The 18862-nt window shown below is 37.3% G+C and overlaps 1 long non-coding RNA gene across 4 annotated transcripts in view; it reads right to left on the reverse strand.

Moving 5' to 3' along the window:
* LOC144377050 (uncharacterized) overlaps window positions 1-18862 on the reverse strand; it is a 105607-nt gene continuing 86745 nt past the window's right edge. For all 4 annotated transcript variants that reach the window (XR_013437612.1, XR_013437613.1, XR_013437610.1 and 1 more), the window contains one exon: window positions 1-969. This is a non-coding gene — a long non-coding RNA (uncharacterized LOC144377050). The remainder of the gene's footprint in view (window positions 970-18862) is intronic.

The raw sequence follows: 18862 nt of genomic DNA on the forward strand, positions 1-18862 counted from the left end.
TGGATTTGAAAACACAGTTTTAATATTTTCCTTAGTTGTTAGTTTCAAAGACTCAGAAAATCATATAAAATAGAAAAGTATGCTACCTCATTTCCCATTCCCACTCATCATATGTGGCAATTTGGATTGTATTTGTCCATTTCCTTTTCCATGTAGATATAAATCTATATACAACAGATGTACACACATACCTTTTTCTTTTTTTGGTATGGGGGTTGAACCCAGGCGCACTTAACCATTGAGCCACATCCCCAGTCCTTTTTGGTACTTTATTTAGAGACAGGCTCTCACTGAGTTGCTTAGGGCCTTGTTAAATTGCCGAGGGTGGCTTTGAAATAAAAATCCTCCTGGCTCAGCCTCCAGAGCCACTGGGATTACAGGCATGCACCACCATGCCTAGTCACACATACCTTTTTAAAAGTAGAAACTGTAATAATAATCCACAGCTTTTTTTTTTTTAAGAGAGAGTGAGAGAGGAGAGAGAGAGAGAGAATTTTTAATATTTATTTTTTAGTTCTAGGCAGACACAACATCTTTGTTGGTATGTGGTGCTGAGGATCAAACCCGGGCCGTACACATGCCAGGCGAGTGCGATACCGCTTGAGCCACATCCCCAGCCCAACCCACAGCTTTTTTATCCACTCAATAATATATCATTAAAGGGGCTGGAGCTGTATGTAGCTCAGTGGAAGAGTGCTTGCCCAGCATATGTGAGGCACTGGGTTTGATCCTTAGTACCATATAAAAATAAACAAATACAATACAGGCCTGCTGTCCACCTACATCTACAAAAAAATTTTCTTAAACATACATATCATTAAAAATGCCATAGTGAAATCTTGCCACATCAGTTGACACATCATGACATATCTTATCTTGAAACAGCAATCTTGACATATTAACTGGCTTTCTTTGTAGCATCAGCAGGTCTAATGATGGTTCCAGCAAATTTATCCAGGACATTGTCACCTTAAAAAAAAAAAAATACACACAAAGATTAGTGCCATAGTAAACAAACCAGTTTAAAAGTAGGTGGAAGGGGATGCAAACCATGATATTTTAGCAACATCATGCTGCCAGATAAAAACGGTAGTTATGTAAACAAAGGTAAAGTAAGTAATATAGGAGAATTTAAGAAGTTTTATTTCATCTGAGAGCTTATTTTAGCAATGGATTAGGAATTTGCTATCCTTACTCATATTTTTGTCCTAAAAATTCTACCTACTTTATTTATTCATTTATTTAGGTAGTGCCAGGGTTCAAGTCCAGGGCCTCACACATGCTGGGCAGGCTCTCTACCACTGAACTACACTCCCAGTCCTGGTTACTTTAGTTTCTATTACTTGTGCCTAGTTCCTTCCTGACTTGCCTTTATTATCTTTGTAAATATACTTGATGCATATCAAAGATTGCATGAAATACATTTTAGTTATAAAGCAAATGTATTGAAAAGCTGTAAACTCACCACCCAACATAAGAACCTACACCATATGTACTTTCATCACAAATAATAGGTTGTTTAGTTTTTTGTTGTTGTTGTTGTTGTTGTTGTTGTTGTTGTTTGGTACCAAGGATTAAACCCAAGGGCGCTTAACCACTGAGCCATATCCCCAGTCCTTTTTATTTGAGACAGGTTCTTGCTAAATTGATAAGGCTGGCTTTGAACATGCAGTCAATCCTCCTGCCTCAGCCTCCTGATCCCTGGTATTACAGCTGTGCACTACCACACATGATGTAATCCTAGCTATTTAGGAAACTGAGGCAAGAGGATCACAAGTTCAAGGGCAGCCTCGACAACTTAGCGAGACCCTAAAGTTTTAAAAAGGGCTGGGGATGTACCTCAGTGTGCAAGGGTCTAGGTTCAATCCCCAGTACAAAAAACAAAAAAATGTATAATATAGTGGATATTGGGAAATGCAACTCAGACCTTCCTTCCAGGACCAAGACATTAATTCCTTTATTTTCCAAGAGTGCTGGTTGGTGAGGGCTCACAACTGTGTCCCTCTGTGGGCACTGCAGTTGGCTAAGGGGAGTTGTTTTGTGTTCCCCTCAGGGGGTGCCTGCACCCAATCACTAGTTGATGCAAGAATACGAGAGCCTGGACCACTTAACTTCAGTCACAGATCTCTCTGAAAGACCTTCCCAGCTTCAGAGCTCCCTGTGGGATTGCCAGAAGCCTCCATCAGAAATACTAAGCTGTTCAACTTCTTCATCTTCATTCTGCTTCCCTCTCCCTCTTCTGACAGATGTTTCCCAGAGTACTCTATAACCAGTCCCCTACAAGTGAATCTCAATCGCAGAGTCTCTTTCCTAAAAAGTATGACCTTTATGGGTGGCAGTGTGTTTCCCCGAAAAGATATGTTGAGGTCCTAATCCCCTACCTGTGAAATACAGCCTTATTTGAAAATAGATCTTTGCAAATGTAATCTAATTAAGATGAGGTCATACTGGATATAGGTGAGCCCTAAATCCAGTAGCTATGTCCTTGTAAAGAGAGAGTAATTTGGAGTGACAGAGTAGAGGGGAAAGGACCAGCCTCTAACAGTGGAGGCAGAGATTATAGTGATATAGCTACAAGCCAAGAAATGCTAAGGATTGCTGAAGCTAGGAAGAAGCACAGAAGGATACTTTAGAGTCTTCAGAGAGAACAAGGACCTGCCAACACCTTGATTTTGAATTCCCAGCCTCCAGAACTATGAGAGAATGTATATTTTATTTCTTAAATCCACATAGTATACAGCAATATGTTATAGGAACCCTAAGAACTCCTCCATGGACATAACGCATACTTAGGTAGTTATTATGGTTTAGATGTGATGTAATCCAAATGAACCTAACTTAATCATATAGATCCTTTAATTGGAGAACTTTTCCTGGTCAGCTCATGTGTGAGACAATGCAAGAAGGTTCAGAGGAGAAATGATTGGGTTATGAGTCTTAACCCAATCAGTGAATTAATCCCCTGATAGGGATTAACTGAACCATAACTGAAGTGGTAGGGTGTGACTGGAGGATGTGGGAATTGGGGAGTGGCTTTGGGGTATAATTTGTATCTGGCCAGTGGAGGCTGACCTCTCTGCTTCCTGATCATGTGAGCGGTTTCTCTCTGCCACACTCTTCTGCCATGATGTCCTGCCTCACCTTGAGCCCTGAGGAATGGAGCTAGCTGTCTATGGACTAAGACCCCTGAAACCATGAGCCTTTAAATAAACTTTTCTTCCCCTAAAATTGTTCTGGTCAGATCTTTTAGTCATAGCCACGAAAAGGCTGCCTAAAACACTAGTCTTCTGATACTTCTTTTTTTCACTCAACATCATGTATCTAAGAATTATTCATGTTGACTATTATTCATAATTGTCAACTAGGGCTATTGCTATGGTTTGGATAATAGTCTGTCCCCCATAGGTTTATATGCTTGGTTCTTGGTGTAATGAATGGCAGTGAGAAGTGGTGGAACCTTTAAATGGTAGAGCCTAGTTGTCAAAGAAGAGACCTTCCTCTTCAAATAAAGGGCTGGGATTGCGGCTCAGAGGCAGAGCACTTGCATGCTCTTGTATGAGGCACTGGGTTTGATCCTTAGCACCACATAAAAATAAATAAATAAATGTATTTACTTATTTATTGAGTCCATCTACAAGTAAAAACATACTGTAAAAAAAAAGGTATTGTGTCCACCTACAACTAAAAAATAAATATTAAAAAAGTTCATTACATATCAATCTTTGCACAGGTGTATGTTAGGCAGAATAATGATCCCCAAAGATATCATGTCCTAACATCTAGAGCTTGTGAATGTTACCTTTTAAGGAAACACATTGTAGTAATAGGATTCAATTAGGGACCTTGAGATGGGGAGATAATCCAAATAAGCCTAACTTAATCATATAGGTCCTTTACTTGGAGAACTTTTCCTGGTTTTGATCAAAAAGGGAGATGTGACCAGAATATCACAGAGATGGTAATATTGCTGGCTCTGACGATCAAGGAAAGAGTCTGTGAGCCAAGGAATGTGGGCAACCTTGAGAAGTTGGAAAAAAGCAAGGAAATGAACTTCTTTCAAAAGTCCAGAAAGGAACCCAGACCTGACACTCTGATTTTTAGCTCAATGAGACCCAGGTTAGAGTTCTAACCTACAGAACTATAAGATAATAAATGTGTATTATTTAAACCATTCATTGGTGGTAATTTATAACAGAGGTAATAGAAAACAAATGGTGTGTGTGTGTGTGTGTGTGTGATTGATAAAAAGTGTAACATACTGTAACTACCGCTCCTCCTCCTTTGCTTATTACCTTGAAGCCATGAGGTCCCTCACTCCAGTCCTCAAAAGCACACCTCCAGGGCTGGGGATGTGGCTCAAGCAGTAGCACGCTCTCCTGGCATGCGTGCGGCCTGGGTTCGATCCTCAGCACCACATACCAACAAAGATGTTGTCTCTACCGAAAAACTAAAAAATAATAAATACATATTCGGGGCTGGGGATGTGGCTCAAGTGGTAGCGCGCTCGCCTGGCATGCGTGCAGCCCGGGTTCGATCCTCAGCACCACATACAAACAAAGATGTTGTGTCTGCCGATAACTAAAAAATAAAATATTAAAATTCTCAAAAAAAAAAAAAAAACACACCTCCATGTTAGCAGGGCTTGTTTTTTGTCAATCATTTGGGGGACACCCAGGAGAGAAAATAGACAGCTTATGATATCACTATACATATGTACACATATATAATATAAATATGAGTATATATTAATCATGCAAAATATATCATCAAGAGAGTTTTTCAGGGGCTGGGGTTGTGGTTCAGCAGTAGAGTGCTCGCCTAGCACATGTGAGGCCCTGGGTTGGATCCTCAGCACCACATAAAAGTAAATAAATAAAGATATTAAAAAGAGAGAGAGACAGAGAGTTTTTCAGTAATTTCAGACAAAGAACAAGCCTTCAGTTAGTTGTGTAACATTGGACATTCTGGTATTTAGTTAGCTCAAATGTAAAATGCAGGTGCGAATTTTGCCTACTTTTTAGGGAAGATAAAAACCAAGAAATTTCATATCTGGTGTATTTATAACTCCAGTGGTAAGTAATGCATTCTTTTTATTCTTTTTTGGTGCGGGGATCCAACCCAGAGCCTTGTGCATGCAAGGCATGCACTCTACCAACTGAGCTATAGCCCCTGCCCAGATTTTTTTTCTTCATTTTATTCACATCAGTAATAGGTATTATCATTAAGCCTTTTTTCTTTCAATTTTTGAGGTGAAAACAAATATCTAATTGTCTTTATGCTTCTTTGTGGCTATTTTCTTCACATGCATCATTGCATTTTTTTTTTTTTTTAAGACAGGGTCTTTTCTATGTTGCCAGCCTAATGTGGAACCTCTGGGCTCCAGTGACCCTCCCACTTACCTTATCTCACCCAATCAGCTGGTCTCATAGGTGTGCCCCAGAGCACCCAACTCCACTTGTCTTCTTTTCCACTTTGCCTAGTCATATTTTTTGCTTGCTAGAAATTTTTCTAATTTTTTTTAAGTTGTAGATGGACACAATATCTTTATTCCATTTATGCATTTTTATGTGGGGCTGAGAATTGAACCCCAAACCTCACACATTTTAGGCAAGTGCTCAACTACAGAGCCATATCCCCAAGCCCATATTTTTCTTTTTCTTTCTTTTTTTTAAAAAATTTTTTCTCTTTAGTTGTAGATGGACACAATTACCTTTATTTTATTTTTTATTTTTATGTAGTGCCGGGGATCGAACCCAGTGCCTCACGCATGCTAGGAAAGTGCTCTACCACTGAGCCACAACTCAGGCCCCATATTTTTCTTTTTCTAATGATTTTTTTTCTTCTTCTTCTTGGTACTGGGAATCAAACACAGGGTGCTTTACCACTAAGCCACACCTGCAGCCCTTCTGAGACAGGGTCTTACTAAGTTGCTCAAGCTGTCCTTGAATTTACAATCCTCCTGCCTCAGCCTCCCAAGTCACTGAGATTATCTGTGTGTGCCACCATGCCTGGTTTTCCTAATGATTTGTAAAAAAAGAGTTATTACAAGAGGATTCATATAATGTTATTTGCCAGGTTTCTGTTCTCATGACTAAAAGGCTCAGGGGTCACTCTAGGAGAACTGGGCTGACTGGGCTGCGTAAAATAACCACACAAGAGACACAAATACCTTTTTCTTTGTCGTCGCTGTGAAGGCTCCTCTGACCTTAAAGGTTTGCAGGAAGAGAAAGCAAGAGCACACACTGACCCCTTTTATTGAGGAGAAGCTATTTCAAATGAGGCAAGGGGTCAGGTTTCAGGGGCTGAGTCTATCTTCAGGATGTCCACTGTCAGCAGGTTGACTGACACTTGGGTAGGTCACACCCAAGGACACAGTAAGAGAAGAGGACACACATAAGGCACCTCCATGGAAGATTCTATCCTAAACAGGACAAGGGGTTAGATTACAAAGGAACAGGTGAGCATAGCTTCACCCATGGGGCTGTAGCAAGACACACCCATGCACAAGGCACCCAGCCTCGAACCTATGAAGGGTGGGGAAAGCTCTGCCACATTTCTGCGACTGAGCGCCTAAGCAACCAGCCGGGAGTGTGACTCAGTCAAGTGCAAGGTTGGTTTCCCACAGTTATTGCTTTTAAAAATACCTTTTTATGGGCTGGGGCTATAGCTCAGTGGCAGAGCGCTTGCATAGCATAGTGAGGCACGGGGTTCAATCCTTAGCAACACATTAAAAATAAACAAATTAAGACATTCTGTCCATATACTACTATAAAAATTATTTTTTTAAAAAAATACCTTTTTATTATGAATAAATTCAATCATATAAAAGGTAGAATAATATAATGAACTTCCACACAGAACGAACTTGCATAATTACAGCTCATGTTCAATTTTGTTTCATCTTTCCACTTTGCTTTTCCTGAATAATTTCGAAGCAAATCCCAGAAACATTTCATTTTATTCTTAAATACTTCAGCATGTATAAGGGCTCTTTAAAAAAAAAACACCTAAAATACCATTATCCCCTTGAAAAGTAACCACAATTCCCCAGGCTATTGTGAATTGTGCTGCTATAAACATAGGTATGTATGTATCATTGTACTAAGATGACTTTAATTCTTCAGGATAAATACCAAGGAGTGGGATGACTGGATCATATGATGGTTCCATGCCTAGTCTTTTCAGGAGCCTCTCTGCTGATTTCCTTAGCAGTTGTACTACTTTACACTCCCACCAATGTGCAAAAATGTTCCTTTTTCTCCACAACATTTATTATTATTTGTATTATTGATGACTGCCATTCTGACTGGTGTGAGATGAAATCTCTGTGTAGTCTTGATTTGCATTTCCCTAATTGCTCGCGATGTTGAACATTGTTTCATGTATTTGTTGGTCATTTGTATTTTTTTTGAGAAGTGTCTAATTTATTTCCCCATTTATTAATTGGGTTATCTGATTTTTAAAAGTTTTTTGATTTCTTTGCATATTCTAGACATTAATCCTCTGTTAGAAGAGGAGCCAGAAAAAATTTCCTCCCATTCTGTGGGTTCTCTCTTCACATTCCCAGTTGTATCCTTTGCTGTGCATAAGCTTCCTAATTTGAAGCTGTCCCGTTTATTAACTCTTGGGATTATTTCCTGAGCTCCAGGATTCCTATTGAGAAAGTCATTGCCTGTGATTTGGGGATTATTTCCTGAGCTCCAGGAGTGTTGGTTGACCCTATGTTTTTGTCTAGGAATTGCATAGTTTCTGGTCTAATTCCAAGGTCTTTGATCCATTTAGAGTTGATTTTTGAGCAGGGTGAGAGATAAGGGTCTAGTTTCATTCTTCTACACATTGATAACCACTGTCTTAGCACTGTTTGTTAAAGAGGCTGCCTTTTCTCCACCGTATGTTTTTGGCACCTTTGCCAAGGATCAGACGACTGTATCTGTGTGGACTGTATCTGTGTGGATTTGTCGCTGTCTTCTCATCTGTACCACTGGTCTATGTGTCTGTTTTTATGCCAGCACCATGCAGTGTTTCTCACTATAGCTGTTATGGTTTAGATATAAGGTATCCTCCAAAAGCTCATGTGTGAATGATGCAAGAACATTCAGAAGTGAATTGATTGGGTTATGAGAGCCTTAACCCAATCAGTGCATTAATCCCCTGATAGGGATTAACCGAGTAGTAACTGAAGTGGGTAGTGTGTGGCTTAAGGAGGTGGGTCATTGGGGGTGTGCCTTTGGGGATATATATTTTGTATCTGGCAAGTAGAGTCTCTGCTTTCTGATCATCATGTGAGCCGCTCCCTCCACCACACTCTTCTACCAGGATATTCTGCCTCACCTCAAGTCCCAAAGAATGGAGGCTGCTGTCTATGGACATTAGTCTCAGTCCTCTGAAACTGAGCCCCCAAATAAACTTTTCCTCCTCTAAAATTGTTCTACTTGGATATTTTAGTCACAGCAGCAAAAATGCTGGTTATTATAATTTGAAGTCATATTATGATACTTCCAAAATTGCTTTTTGGCTTAAAATTGCTCTGGCTAGGGCTGAGGTTGTGGCTCAGTGGTAGAGCATCTGCCCAGCATGTGTGAGGCCCTGGGTTCCATCCTCAGCACCATGTAATGATAATAAAGATGTTGTGTCCATCTACAACTAAAAAAATATTTTTTAAAAAATTGCTTTGGCTATTCTGGGTCTTGTATTCTTCCAAATAAATTTTAAGACCCCCCTTTTTTTCAGTTCTGTGAAAAATTTCATTGGTGTTTTGGTGGGGATTACATTGAATCTGTATATTGCTTTTGGTGGTATGGCCATTTAAACAATACTAATTCTGCCTATTCATGAACATTCGAGATCTTTCCATCTTCTGAGGTCTTCTTCAATTTCTTTCTTCAGCGTTCTCTAGTTGTCATCATAGAAGTCTTTCACCTCCTTGGTTAGATTTATTTTTTATTTAGGCTATTGTGAATGGAATTGTTTTCCTGATTCTTTTTCTCAGCAAATTCATTGTTGGTATATAGAAAAGCTACTGATTTTGTACATTGATTTTGTAACCTTTTATTTGCCAAATTTGTTTATTAGCTCTAGCAGTCTTACAGTGGAGTTTTTTGGGATCTTCTAGGTATCTAATCAAATCATCTGCAAACAATGACAATTTAATTTTCCTTTCCTATTTTTGTCCCTTCTCGTACCTTACTAAATAGGAGTGGTGAGTGGGCTTCCTTATATTGTCCCAGATTTCAAAGGAAATGCTTTCAATTTTTCTGTATTTTATCATATGTTTATATTATGTGTGTTTAATGAGGAATCTTTTTTTTTTTTTTTTGGTAGATTCCTTACCATGAATCTCCTTTTGGTCTGATTTTCAGGAAAACTCAAAAGCCCAATTTTAATATTTTCACAATCTCCTCATAAATAACTTTCTCATTCATAATTTTGTTTTCTTTTTCCTCTGTGTGTGTGTTGCTGGGGATCAAACCCAGGGCTTTGCACATGCTTGACAAAAGCCCTACCACTGAGCTACATCCTCAGCTCCATGAATATTTTAATCAGAATGTTAGAAAGGCTTGCTTTCCATAAACCAAGAACATTACTTATTCATACAACAGAAAAGAAGACCCTGTTTATAGAAATTCTATTAATTGCAGATTTATACTCAACAATTTGTTGACAGCATTATAAATTTCATTACAGGTTTTAAAGAATATATAAAACATGGGGCTGGGGATGTGGCTCAAGCGGTAGCACGCTCACCTGGCATGCACAGGGCGCTGGGTTTGATCCTCAGTACCACATAAAAATAAAATAAAGATGTTGTGTCCACCAAAAACTAAAAAATAAATATGAAAAAAATTCTCCCTCTCTAAAAAAAAATGAATTAAAATATTCGAAGGCTACCACTAATAAAATTCCTCTACTTTCAAAAAATTCACTGATATTAAAAAAATATATCCAACTATTTTTAAAAACTCCTTTCTATTTAGGTATCTTCTCATTGTTGTAGATTCTGTCAAAATTAGAGATACATCATCCTATTTCTGATTTAACCCACCCTTTCTATTATAAGATATAAATTCCAGGACACCAAGATAGAGACAAATCAAAGAATTTCACAGACTCTTTACTCCCTATTGAAGGCACACCCCAAAACTATCCAGATAAACTACCTTTCTTTCCCTGCTTTAAGATGAGAATATTCAGTATTTCATGGTCCTGAATTCCTGCTGTAGGCCTTCTTAACAAGTATAAGAAATTTTGCCTGCACATTGTAGATGGGATGATTCTGACATTTTCTGTAACACTCCCTAGGGAATATACTGTGGATCCATGTTTAAATTTAATTACAACTTTGCCCTTGAAATCTCATTTCAGTTCTCCTCTGATCTGAGGTACAGATGACAAATGGTATCTGAATATAATTTGAGAATTTTTTTTTTTTTAAGTTAAAGCTAAGGAGACACCAGTTTGGCTATTTGTATATATTTGGTCAATATTCCTCAGAGTGGGTTAATCCCTGTTGATATTAGAAGGAGATGGTGAATTTGGCCTATGTTGTTGCTAAGGAACTTTGGTCTAGTATGTGCAAGGGTCCTGGGTTCAATCTCAAAGTTCAATGATACCCCCAAATCCCTAGCAAGCACTCGGGATTGAAGCCTGGGCCTTGCACGAACTCTATTGAGCTACAACCCCAGCTGTTCATTGATTTTTAATAAATATGTGCAGGTTGTAGCCACCACCATAAAGATATGCAACAGTTCCTCCCAAGCATCACTAAAAACAAAAACAAAAAACCTTTGGTCTAAGTGGGGGTTTTTTTGTTGTTGTTGTATTTAGTGGTGCTATGGATGGAATCCAGGGTGTGCATAATAGACATGTGCCGGAAGTGCTACATCATGTTTATATTATGTGTGTTTAATGAGGATATGAATGAGTGCTTTAAATGAATAGTCTAAATTTTTAATCCCATCCATTTTCCATAAGAAAAATACACATTGAGGTACCAGATTTTAAACCATATTTATATATTATCACAAAATCCCACCTAACCCTTATTTATCAATGAGATAATGAGTTATTGTTTTTACTGTAAACTGCCAGAGTAATAATCTGCCTTTTTACTTAAAATAGTAAACACTTTTCCAAGTCATAATTTCTATATGATCTTTTTTTTTGGGGGGGGGGGTGTACTGGGGTTTGAACTTAGGGACACTCAATCACCGAGCCACATCCCCAGCCCTATTTTGACTTTATTTAGACACAGGTCTCACTGAGTTGCTTAGCTCCTTGTTTTTTTGCTGAGAGTGGCTTTGAACTCACTATCCTCTTGTCTCAGCCTCCCAATCTACTGGGATTACAGGCCTGCACCACCGGTGCCTGGCTTCCATATAATCTTAATGGCTTGGCAGATTTCATGCATGAATGTATGAAAGACAGATTTTAACAATTTAACTATTTCTGGATATTTACTTTGTTTGAAGTAACAGTATATAAATAATGCTGAAATGAACACTGTTATATTTATATAAGTTTTATACACATCTCTTATTCTTTTTTCTTACTGAGTCAAAAGGCATGAACTTTTTCTTCATCTACTTTGAAGGACAAATTACATACAATTCCCAAATTATAATCAATGATTTTTGGTTTGTTTGAAACAGGATCCTACTATGTTGCCCAGGCTGGTCTTGAACTTGTGGGCTAAAGTGATCCCTCTGCCTCAGCCTCCTGTGTAGCCAGAACTATAATCACATGCTACCTCACCTCACTTTGTTCAATCATCCCGTACTCCAAACACGGGGAATTGAAGCCAGGGCCTTGCACATGCTCTATTAAGCTCCAACCCTAGCTGTTCATTGATTTTTGATAAATGTGTGCAGTTGTGTAGCCACCACCATCAAGATATGCAAGCTTCTTCTTGCCTTCCTGACTCCACCCATCACAACCACAGATTCCGCTGTCATTCTAGTTTTGTCTTTCTAGAAATGCATTTAAATGGAACCCCACAGGACATAATTGTATCTGACAGTGAGGAACATGTTCTTGAGATTAACTGGTGGTATACTGGCAGTCAGTTCCTTTTTATTATTGAGTAGTGTTCCATTTGATTATCCCTTGTTCAGTTGATCAATATTTGGGTTCTTTCCAATTTCTGAAATAAGACTTTGTGTAAAAAAGCTTTTATTTTCCATGGATAAATAACACTGAGGAACAGAATAATGTCATAGAAGTACCTGATTGTATGACAAGCTGCCAAATTGTTTCACAAAGTGTCCTTTCCATTTTGTTCCAGGTGCTCCATGTCTACATCACCACATCACCACTTGTATTGTCACGCTTTTTTATCTAGTTCATATGTAATGGTAGCTCAATGTTGTTCTTTTTTCAATATTTTTTAGTTGTAGATGGGCACAATACCTTTATTTATTTATCTTTATGTGGTGCTGAGGATCAAACCCAGGACCTCACACATGCTAGGCGAGCACTCTCCCACTGAACCACAACCCCAGCCCTCAATGTGGTTTTCATTAGTGCTGATTAATTAGCATTATCTTTAAAGATAATAAACATTTTTCAAGTGTTTATTTGGAATATTATTTGAAATATGTTTAAATAATATATAGGGCTGGAAGATTTTGAAGCTCATCAGGGAGAAAGAGGTGATCTTTGGCTCATTTACATAATGAAGCTTTTGCTTATTCATTTAATTAGGTTGTTTTATTATCAAATGTTAAGAATTATTTATATCTGTGTAGAGGGCTCCTTCATCAGATGTCTTGCAAATACTTTTCCAGTATTTGCTTTTTTGTTTTCTTAAAAGTGCTACTTCAGGGACTGGGGTTGTAGCTCAATGGTATAGTGCTTGCCTTGTACACGTGAGGCCCTGGGTTCCATCCTCAGCACCACCTAAATAAATAAATAAATAAATATTGTGTCCATCTACAACTAAAAAAAATATTTTTTTTAAAAACAGTTCTAACTTTTTTAGGGAAAATATTTTTCCCTTTTTTCATAGGGAAAGTTTTAAATTTTGATGATGTTCCATCTATTTTTTATTTCATTTTTTATCTTATCCAAGAAATCTTTACATTACCTATAATCACAAAGACTTTTCTTCTGTTTTCTTCAAGTTTTTTTTTCCTTACAGTTTTAGTTCTTATGTTTATAGCTTATTTCAAGTTAATCTTTGAATATAGTAGGAGGCAAGGGATAAGTCTCATCACTTTGCATATGGATACCCAATTGTTCCAGCACTATTTGTTGAAAAGATTCCCTGTTCCCTACTGACTTACCTTGGCACTTTTGCTGAAAATCCTTGGAAGATATGTGTACATCTCCATCTTGTTATGTCCCTTTGATTTGTATATATATGTGATTATATAAGAATCACACTATCTTGACTACTTCAGTTTAAAGTCTTAAAACTAGTTAATATAACTCCTTCTTGTCTTGCCCACACTGGGATCTCTCCATTTAAAAATGATTTTAAAAAATAGCCTCCTGGTATTTTGAAATATACCATGTTCATGGATTGGAGGATTCTACATTTTTAAGATTTCAACTTTAAATTGTTCAATAACATGGTATATTTCTCATTACTTAGGTATTAACTTCTCCTAACTTCTCCTTCAGTGTACAGGTCTCACATAAATTTTTGTATATATTTCCAGGTATTTTGTTTACTGATATTTAAGTGGGTTTTGTCTTCTTAATTTCAATTAACAATTGTTTGTTACTAGGATTTGACCATTTTTTAAAGCATTTTTTTTAACCTTTACTTATTTATTTTTATGTGGTACTGAGGATTGAACCCAGTTCCTCACAAGTGCTAGGCAAGCACTCTACTATTGAGCCACAACCCCAGTCCCACGAAATGAGCATTTTTAAAGAACTTGGTAAGCACTGTTTTCCATAACCAACAAAATGAGATTGCCTGCTTGACTACAATATTACAGTCCACCAATTGATTTAGATTAAGAATTATAGCTTTTTCTTCTTGGAGGGAGCATTGGACCTGCAACATAGAAAATTTGATCAATTTTCTGTGTTGACTGACTATACACCCATCATCACTGCCATCTTTTACCTCATTCTCCAATTCTGTTTTCTCTCCCCTCTGTCCATGGTCCCCTAAGTAACCACATCAATGTACCTGCAACATCTGCTTAAACATTTTTTTATCGCAAAACTTCCATATTTATTGCTATAGATTCCATTATCGTTCTTACTAAACTCATCTTTTAAAATTGACTTGTAGGTATCTGTAGTCTTTCGTATGATGCATGGCACTACATCTGTACACATCAGATATTACCTATCTGATGAATCTCAGGTTGGATCTAAGCCTCACCATCAAATTTCTGAATATTTTCACTTCCACTTTTTTCTCCTTTAGAGACTTCAGATTTCTTGGGTTCATGTACTCAGAAACAATTTATATCCATTTAACTAAATTCTGCCAGGCTGCTCTGCTTTCCACTCTCACCAGCAGTCCATGATGATTTCTACCCCTCCCCCCCTCCCCAATACTTGACATCAACTATCTTTCTGATTTTTATTACTATACTGCATATATAAAGATTTCTTAGTGTTTTCATCTAAATTCCCTTTGATTACTGATGAGTTTGAGCACCTTTTAACATTGTTAGCTTGCTGGATTTAATCTCAAAACTGCTTAGTCATAACCTTAGTAAGTTTTTCTATTGGGGCTCATTTTTTTAAATAATTATTTTTATCTATTTACTTATTTTTTTCTATTTATTTTAATGCAATGCTAAGAATTGAACCCAGTGCCTCATACATGCTAGGCAAGTGTTCTGCCACTGAGCTCTTGTTTTTTGATAATCTAGGCATTTCTTATTTCTTGCAAATACTAATTACTTGTCAAATTTAGACATGCAAATATATATATTCCTATACCATTATCTATTATAAAATATTAATTCTGCCCCAGTATTTGTTGTAGTTCTCTATAGCTACATAACAAAGCATCCAAAACCTTATAAGTTTACAATAAACCATTTTATTTTGCTCATGATTTTATGGATCAAAATTTGAGAAGAGCACCACTGAGTGGCTTATGTGATTTATACAGCAACAAACAGGGCAGCTGGGGCTGGAGGATCCATTTCCCACATGACTTCTTTCTTATATGTCTGCTTCCTAGGTTTTCCTCCTTCACCTCTCTCCTTAATGTGTCATCCTTCAGGGCTTCCTCATATAAGTTTGGGTTACTGACAACATAGTGACCTCAGGGTAAATAAATTTCTTAAATGCTGGTTGGCTTCCAAATGGCAAGAAGCAGATGTTGTTGGGTCAGGTAAGAACAATACCTATAACTGGTACATCATCACTTCTACATTTCCATGGTCAAAACAGACTAAAGACCCACCCAGATTCAAGCAAGAAATGCTCCGTATGTGTGTGTGTGTGTGTGTGTGTTGTGTACTCACTGAGGATTGATATAGGTCCCAGGCCTCAAGCATGCTAAGCAAACACTACCAGTGAGCTCAAGACTGCACTTTGATTAAAGAGTAACAATGTCACAATGCAGAATAACATACTGAGCTATAAGAAAGTACTTTCCATCTTTGGAAAACACAATCTGCCATGTTACTTATTGTCACTTTGCAGCCACAAGGTCCTGGGTTCCATCCCCAGTATAGCAAAAGCAAAATCAGAAAGTTTTAATTTTAGAATACTTCCCCCTCAAATAGAATAATATAATGAGAGTCAACTGGGCTGGGGATATGGCTCAAGCGGTAGCGCGCTTGCCTGCCATGCGTGTGGCCCGGGTTCGATCCTCAGCACCACATACAAACAAAGATGTTGTCTGCCGAAAACTAAAAAACAAATAAATAAATATTAAAATTCTCTCTCTCTCTCTCTCTCTTTAAAAAAAAAATGAGAGTCAACTTATAATTTTAATTTAGTATTGGTTTCCCTTTAAAAAATGTTTGGTTAGAATGAAAAAATTATGTAGCCCTATACATATAAGAAAATTACCTCCTAGACCTAGAGTGAAATGCCATTTATGTACTTGTATGATTAAAGCTGACATGCTCCATTGTGCTCAAAACAAAAAAACAACAAAAAAATTAACACAAAATATATAGGATCTTATCTGGGAATAAGCCATTTTATAATGTTTAAAAATTCTCATAATTTACTACAGGTTCAAATTCTAATATAATTATAGCAAATGATATAAAATAGTTTTAAATCATTAATATCTTCTTTTTTTTTTTTTTCTGCAGTGCTGGGGATCGAATCCAGGGCCTCCTGTATACAAGGCAAGTTCATTACCACTGAGCCACACCTCCAGCCCCATTAATGTCTACTTTAAACTGCACCCGCCCTCTTTTCCTCTTACAAACTACATATACTCTAAATAGTAGGTCAATACTAAAATGAAAAGGAACAAATTGACCACTCTTTAATACAACTTCATTGAAAATATATAGCTGCCGAAAACAAAACAAAACAAAAAACAGAAAACCACCAAAATGCCTTTAAAAAAATAATTTAAAATAGAGAAACATGAATTTGGAGTTTGAAAACAAGAATGAAAGTGGTTTACAAATAATTCTTTATATTTATTTTTTAGTTGTAGTTGGACACAATACCTTTATTTATTTTTATGTGGTGCTGAGGATCGAACCCAGGGCCTCGCACATGCTAGGTGAGCACTCTACTACTGAGGCACAATCCCAGCCCCATATTTTTTTTTAGATTAGTAAGTATATACAGAATTGTGTTTTTCTATTCTTTTATGTGAATTCAAGGATTTTTTTCTTATATCATCCAAATCAATCTTCACAAATATTTCATGAGCATGTCAGGCAAGAAGTGTTTTTCAAATTTCTTCTGAAAAAGACCAGTTTTGCATCTCTGTCTTCACTGTTCAGACTGTTGGTAACTGTTGGGAGTCACCCTGGCTCCAAAGACTAACTTCCCCATCCCCCCCCCCACAGAAGAGCCATCCAATGGTGAGCCCTACTGGCTCACATGATCCTTCCCCACCAATCAGACTAGCCCTGCTGGCTCACATGATCCTTCCCCACCAATCAGAAAGCACCCCATGCCAACTGTCAAACCCTTCAACCATAAAACTGTCATAATTGTCAAACCACCCCTGGCTCTATAAATATGCAGAGCTATTCCTCAATAAAGGGGCGTTTTCTCCAAGGATGAGCCTTGATTGTTCTTTCAGTAACAGAAAAGGCAACTATAGCATGCATCTTGGGGGATTTTTGCTGGCCAAATTCTGGCACTTTGTGGTGAGGTTTAAAAAAGTCACTGGCTCAGGATTTAAAAAGTTAAAAGCAAATGATTTGGAATTTTTTTTTCCCCCTGGAAAACAAAAATGTCATTTAAATTCTAGAACCACACAGTTATACTGAGGGAGAAAGCAAGCAAACAGAAAAACAAGGAAGGCAGAGGATAAAGCTTTATGACACAGAATGAAGTGGCAGGACATATGCATATGATTTCATTCATCAGAAATTAATTAGCATCTTTTTAATCTACATTATATATTTTGAAATAACTGTTGATTTGCTCTGTCCTTCCCATAAAAATGTGATTAATATTGTGACTTTAAAATATTGGGCCCAGCAGAGCAAAGATAATGTATTCTGTCCTGGAAATGCATGCAGGAAGAATCAAGAAATAAAATTAATCATTGATGGGCATGGAAATTTTAAAAATACTTTATCCATTTCTCCCAGTTTCTCCCCAAGAACTCAGTAACCTCTTGGGGGTGGGAGATGGAAATACATTCCATGTGTAAGAGTAATGCAATTTGAGACCACACAAAATGGGTTGAGAAGACTACATGCAAGTCCACAAACTATACAATAAACAATTTTTCCTCTTAAATAAAAATTAAAATTAGCCAGGCACAGCAGCACACACCTGTAATCTCAGGCCTGTAATCCTGGCAGCTCAGGAGACTGAGGCAGGAAGATCTCAAATTCAAAGCCAGCCTCAGCAAAAGTGAGGCATTAAGCAACTCAGTGAGACCGTCTCTAAATAAAATACAAAATAAGGCTGGGGATGTGGCTCAGTGGTCAAGTGTCCCTGAGTTTAATTCCTGGTTACCCCCCACTCCCAAAGAAAGAAAAATAAAGATCAAATTCTAAATGGGTGACTTATTGTTCTTATGCAATTTTACTGCTCACAAATATTCACAGATGCAGAAATGCTCCAGTAAGAACTATTCACTCTTAGCAATGGAAAATGAGAATAGAAAGGACCACAGTAAAAGCCCCAGACAGATACTCCTATCCAAATCCCTCCCTAGTGTCTCTATATCACCTACAATCTAAAATGAAAACTTGGGATTTTTAAAAAATTATTTTTTGTCATCTTCAAATTCTATAATTCAGAAGTTTATATATTTCATTTTTAAATGAACACTATAACCAAAAGCTTTCATTTATAACACCTTGGTCAAAAAAATTATTCTTTGGTGTTATGTCTTATTGAAAGGAGTTTTGGTGAAACCATACAAACCCTAAGTTTCAAAAAGACAGTTTTGACATATCTATCAAATATGTCCATACAATCTTAAGAATCACTCTACAGAAAAGATAATTGGGTCTTACCATGCTTTCTTTCTAAATCACTTATTGTTGTCTTTGCAAGTTTTAAAGACATTTTACACCAGTAGCAGAACTGGAGGGTTGAGAGTAGAAAATGGAGTACCATAAGCCCTCAAGGATAAAATGAGAGAATTCTTGGGTGCAAAATTTTACTATTTCATGGAGAGAGGTAGGTATTTATAAGAACATCCAAAAGGGTTCTGTAAATGTAGAGATGAGTTTATCTCTAAACTTAACCAAGTAAATACCTTCATTCACAAAGCACCTTC

Source organism: Ictidomys tridecemlineatus, chromosome 4 (assembly GCF_052094955.1).
Source record: "Ictidomys tridecemlineatus isolate mIctTri1 chromosome 4, mIctTri1.hap1, whole genome shotgun sequence".
In the NCBI taxonomy this organism is placed as follows: Eukaryota; Metazoa; Chordata; class Mammalia; order Rodentia; family Sciuridae; genus Ictidomys; species Ictidomys tridecemlineatus.